The following is a 6,517-nucleotide window of genomic DNA, read 5'->3' on the forward strand; positions in this document are numbered from 1 at the left end:
GAAAACATTAATGAAGACCAGAATGTGGACATACAGAACAAATCCTGTAAGATAATGATCTTCAAAATGCTAAAGGAGATGAAGGAAAATACCAAGAAAGAGCTAAAGGATATCAGAAAAACAATGAATAAGAAAGTGGGAGTCTTAGTAAAGTGATAGAAATCTTCAAAAAGGAACCAAACAGAACTACTGCAGTTGTAGACTATAGTAACTGAAGTGAAAAATGCCCAGGAGGGTTTCAAGAGTAGATCGGAGTTGGCAGAAGAAAGAATCAGTGAACTGAAAGATAAGACTTGAGAGGCAGAGAAGCAGAAAAGAAAAAAGAATTATAAAAATGGAAAATAGCCTAGGACCCATCTGAGACACAATCAGGAATACCAATTGATGCATTATGGGAGTCCCAGAAGGACAAGAGAGAAAGGGGCAAAAGGAATATTGAAAAAATTGGCATAGAACTTCCCAAACTTAGCAAAAGATATGAATATGCAAAAACAGAGAATATCAAACAGGATAAACATAAAGAAAAATACACCATCATATTGATCACACTATCAAATGCAAAGAACAAAGAGAGAGCTCTGAAAGCTGCAAGGTAAGAGTAATGTGTTATTTACAAGGGAGCCACAATTAAACTGTGTCGATTTCTCATCAGAAACCATGGGAGCAAAAAGGCAGTGGGTTGAAATACTTAAAGGGGTGAAAGAAAACATTTGATACCAAGACTTTTATATCTGGCCTGACTTTCTCTTAAAAATGAGGGAGAGAGTAAGACATTCTCAGATAAACAAAAGCTGAGGAATTTCATCACCCCTTGAACTACCCTACAAGTAACGCTAAGGGAGTTCTTCATACTGAAAATGCAGGAGACTAGATGGTGGTTCAAAGGGGCATAAAGAAATAAAGACCTGTGGTAAAGGTAATCAAATGCCAGTAGTTTTGCAGTGCACTGTTTGGTATATAACTCCACTTCTTACATCCTACAGGTGCTAAAATGTAAATGCATAAAAAATAATGACAAATGTACAGCGTTGGATGTACAGTGTACAAAGATATAAGTGGTAATGTACAGAAAAAGGTGGTGGGATGGAGGAGTACAGGAAAAGTACATGAATATGCTATTGAAGTTAAGTTGGTATCAAACCAAATATGACTGTTAAATATCTAAGACATTAAATTTTGAACCTTTGCAAATATAGTAAAAATATATGAAAACTATATCCATATAGAAAAGGATATGTGAATATCTCACTTTCAATAACTAATAAATATTCTAGTCAGAAGATCAATAAGGAAATAAAAGAATTGAACAATATACTAAAACAACTAGACCTAATAGACATATATAGAATATGTCATCCAACAAATGTACATTCTTCTTGAGTGCACATGGATCATTCTTCAGGATAGACAATGTATTAGGTCATAAAACAAGTCATAGCAAATTGAAAAAATGTTGAAACCATACAAAATGTATTCTCCAACCACATGGAATGAAGCTAGAAATCAATAACAAAGGGAGAAATGGAAAATTCATAAATATATGAGAGTTAACATACTCTTAACAGTCAATGGCTTAAAGAGGAAATCACAAGCAAAATGAAGAAATATATTGAGGTGAATGAAAATGAAAATGCAACACATCATAACTTACGGGGTGCAGTGAAGGCTGTGCTGAGAGGGAAATGTATAGCTCTATGCTTATATTAAGAAAGAATAAAGATGCCATATCAGAAAACTAGCATTAAAACTGGAAGAACTAGAAAAAGAAGCACAAACTAAGCCCAAAGCAAGCAGAATAAAGGCAATAACAAAAATTAGGACAGAAATAAATAAAATAGAAAAAAAGAGATAACATTTGAGAGACCCTGTATTATGTTTTCTTAGACTTTACACTAACAGCACAAGCAACAAAAGAAAAAAAAGTACAAATGGAACCCATCAAGATTAAAAACACCTGACCCTCAAAGCACTTTATCATTAAAGGAAAATTACAACTTACATAAGGGGCGAAAATATTTGAAAGCCACGGATCTGATAAAAACTTAATACCCAGAATATATAAAGAAATCCTTCAACTTAACAACAAAAAGACAATCAACCCAACTAAAAATGGGCAAAAGACTTGAAAAGACATCTCTCCAAAGAAAAGAAACAACTGGCCAGAAAGCATATGAAAAGATTTTCAACATCATTAGTCATCAGAAATATGCAAATTGAAATCACAAAAAGATTCATTTTCACAGCCATTGAATAGTTATTTAAAAAACTGAAAATTACAAGTGTTGGAGAGGATGTGGAGAAATAGGAACACTCATTCAGTATTGATGGCAATGTAAAATGGAGTAACCAATGTGGAGGTAGTTTGGCAGTTCCTCACAGAAAGTTAAATATAGAGTCATTATATGACCCAGAACCCCCACTATTAAGTCTAGATCCCCAAACAACTGAAAGCATGGACTCGAACAGATATTTGCACACTGATGTTCATAGTGGCATTACTCAAAATTGCCAAAATATGGAAGCAACCGAAGTACCTATCAACCAATGAATAAGTAAGCAAAACATGGTATATACAAGCAATGGAATATTATTCAGCAGTAAAAAGGAATGATATCTTGTTACATGTGCCAATCTGGATTACCCATGAAGAAGACATCATGTTGAGTGAAGTAAGGTAGACTGTAAAGGACAAATATTGTATGACCTCAATGACATGAAATAATTAGAATAAGAAACTCATACAGTCAGATCTAGAATATAGTTTACCAGGAGATGGGATGAGGGCAGAGAATGGGAGTTAAGGCTTAACATGTACAGGGTTCCTATTTGGAATGATAATAATGTTTTGGTAATGGAGGTGGTGGTGGTAGCATGACATTGTTAACCTAATTAACACCACTGAAATATGTATCTGAATGTGTTTATAGGGGAATGTTAGATCGCACATATGGAAATGGAATAAAAATGTTTAAAAATGGACAAAACAACTAGGCAGAAATTCTCCAAAGAGATAGAAGGTTTGAGGAAATATTAGAAACTGAAGAGCTACCAGATACTACAAAACATTCTTCTAACAGCAGAATATATATTCCTCCTCTCAAATGCGCATGGAACATTTTCCAAGATAGATCATAAAACAAATCCCAGTAAATTCATGAGTTTAAATAATACAAAGTAGATGTCTCTGTTCACAATAGTTATGAAACTAGAAATCGTACCAAAAAATTTTTAGGAAATTATCAAGTACCTGGAAATTAACCAACACACTTTTTAACTAACCAATGGGCCAAAGAAATCACAAGGGGAGTTGGAAAATACATTGAGCTGTATGTAAATAAAGATATGGTATACCAAAACAAGAGCTCAGCTAATGTTGTAGTTAGAGGGAGATTTTATAGCTGTAAACACCTATAATAAAAAGGAAGAATGAGCTCATATCAATAATCTAAACTTATACCATAAAACACTGGAGACAAAGAGCAAACAAAATTTAAAGGGAATAGAAAGTATGAAATAATTACTATTAGAGCAGAAAATAGAGGACTAGAGAATAAAGAGTAAATACAGAAAATCAACAAAATAAAAAGTTCATTCTTTGAAAAGATCAACACAATTAACAAACATTTAGCTTCGCAGACTAAGAAAAAGTAGACAGAAAACTCAATAAAGTCAGAAACGAAAGATAGCATATTACCGGCTATCTTTCATAAATGAAAGTATTGTAGGGAATATTTTGAACAACTGTATGCCAAAAAAAGTCACTAACTCAGCTGAAAAGGTCGTATTTCTAGAAAGGCACAGACTATTAGCACTGACTAAGAAATAGAAAATATGAACAGATATATAGAAACTAAAGAGATTGAGTTGGTCATTTAAACATTTCCCACAAAGAAAGTCCAGGCCTAGAAGGCTTCACTGGAGAATTTCATTAAACACTTAAAAAAATAATATCAGTTCTTCAAAAAATTTTCCGAAAACTTCCAAAAGATAAAAATCTTTCCTACTCATGCTGTTAGGCCACTATTACTCTTATACCCAAACCAGACAAAGATACCACAAGAAAAGTATATAGAAGCGAAAATTATATATCGTGAATATAGAAGTGAAAATATCAACAAAATATTAGCAAATAAACTACAGAGTAACCAATTTGATTTAACCCAGGAAAACAAATTTGGTTTAAAATCTGAATATCAATTAGTGCAACACGCCATATTGATAAAATAAAAGACAAAAACATATGATCACCGCAATAGATGTAGAAAAATAATTAAACAAACTAGCAGTAGAAAGGAACCTACTAAACCTGACGAAAAGCATCTATAAAGAACCCTCAGCAATAGCATACTTAACAGGAATGACTGGACGATTTCCCTTAAAGTCAGGAATAAGACAAGAATATCTTCTCCCAGCATATCTATTTAACATTTTGTTGGCAGTTCTACCCAAAGAAATTAAGCAAGAAAAAGAAACTAAAGACATTGAAATTGGATAGAAGATGCAAAACTATTCCTATTTGCAGTTGACATGATCTTATACATAGAAAATCCTAAGGCATCTACTTGAAAACTATTTGAACTAATACATGAGTTCAGCAAGGTTACTGGATACAATATCAATATGCAAGAATCAATTGTATTTTTATGCATCAGTAATACAAATCTAAAACATAAATACAATTCCAATTATATCATCAAAAAGAATAAAAACCTTGAAAATAAATTTAACAAAGGTGTAAGAGTACATTGGAAATGAAAAAAAAAATCATTGAAAGAATGTTAAAAAAAAAAAAAAACCCTTAATGGAAAGTTATTCCATGCTCATGAAATAGGACACTTAACATTTTTAAGATGGAAATGCTACCCAAAATGACCTACAGCTCCAATGTAATCTCTATCAAAATGCCTGTATGATCATATGCTTTTTATCCTTTTTATGTAAATGCAGTAAATTGCTTTGATATTTTCAGAAATTAAGGTACTCTTACATCCCTAGATTGAATACTATTTCATTATGATATTGTGGTGGTTTGGACTCACAGAGGGAGCATTTAGAAGTCATTGGAACCCAGAAGAGAATGGAGAGGCCAGGAGAGGCCACCATATACATTGCTATGTGACAGAGAGGCTAAGGACCAAACTTACCACCAGCCAGCCTCAGAACAGCCTCTTAGGGAAGGAAGCATTGCCTTGATGACAACTTGATTTGGACTTCTCCTCACCTCAAATCATGAACCAATAAATTCCCAATGTTTAAGCCAAACCATTGCATGGTATTTGTTTTAGCAACAAAAAAATTAAAACAGATGCATCATATTTTCAGAGTTGAGGTAAATCCTTTTAATGTTCTATCAGAACTTTATTCTATAGTGACCATTCTATCAGTGATGTTTTTTGTGTGCCTGATATTGATTACCTGAGACTTCTTTTTTTAAAATCAGTTTTATCATGGTTTCATCTATTTTTATTATTTCCAAGTAACTAATTTTTTACTTTGTAATTGTATTTAAAAATGAATTTCTGCCTACTTTTGCTACCTATTTTCTCAGTTATTTAGAAGAATAAATTTTAGCTGCTCAAAATTGATGCTTAAATGATTATTTCATCTGTTTACTGTTATAATCTAAACATCAAGACTATAATTTTTCTCAAAGCATGAATGTAGCTGCCCCACACAACTTTTGTATATTTTTATTATTGTTTAATTAAAACTATTTCCTAATTTACATTGTTACTTACTCTTTGATTCATGTTTACTTAGAAAATATGTATTTCTTAATTCCCAAATTTGTGGGGATTATTAAAAATCTTTTTCTCATTAATTTATATAGCACTATTACCCTGTATTCATATAACATAATGAACATGATTTGGGACCTTTAAATTCTTGAGGCTTGTTTTCATTGCCCAAGATATTGTGTATTTTGGTAAATGTTTCATGACACTTCAAAAAATTTAACTGTATTCTGCAGTTAATTGGTACAGTTTCTAAATAGGTCATTCAGATCAAGTAGTATTTCAAATCTGTGTCCTCACTGAGTTTCTTGCCTGCTTATTCTGTTAGTTACTGAAGGAGATATATTTTAAGGTAGCCCACTCTATTTGTGAATCATTTCATTTCTGCAGTTTTTTGCTTTATATATTTTGAAGCTATGTTATTTAGTTTATATCAAATTAGAGTTATGATTTCTTTGTTGGAGTGACCGATTTAACATTATGAAATTTCCCTATTTATTTTTAGTATTGTTTCAGAGTTTATTTTCCTGATAATAGTATAGCTACATTAGCTTTATTTTGGTTATTATTTTCATGCTATTTTTTATCCATCTTTTTGCTATCAGCTATTCTTTTTTCTTATATTTAAATTCTGTCTCTTTTAAGCTACACACAAAGGTTGCTTTTTTAAAAATTTTTAATCTACCGTGATAAGTTTTCTATATATATATATATATATTTGAGTAGGGATAAAAGACTATACATATATGTAAAAGACTATACATAAAAATCAAGCCACTAGG

Source organism: Tamandua tetradactyla, chromosome 1, assembly GCF_023851605.1.
Source record: "Tamandua tetradactyla isolate mTamTet1 chromosome 1, mTamTet1.pri, whole genome shotgun sequence".
In the NCBI taxonomy this organism is placed as follows: Eukaryota; Metazoa; Chordata; class Mammalia; order Pilosa; family Myrmecophagidae; genus Tamandua; species Tamandua tetradactyla.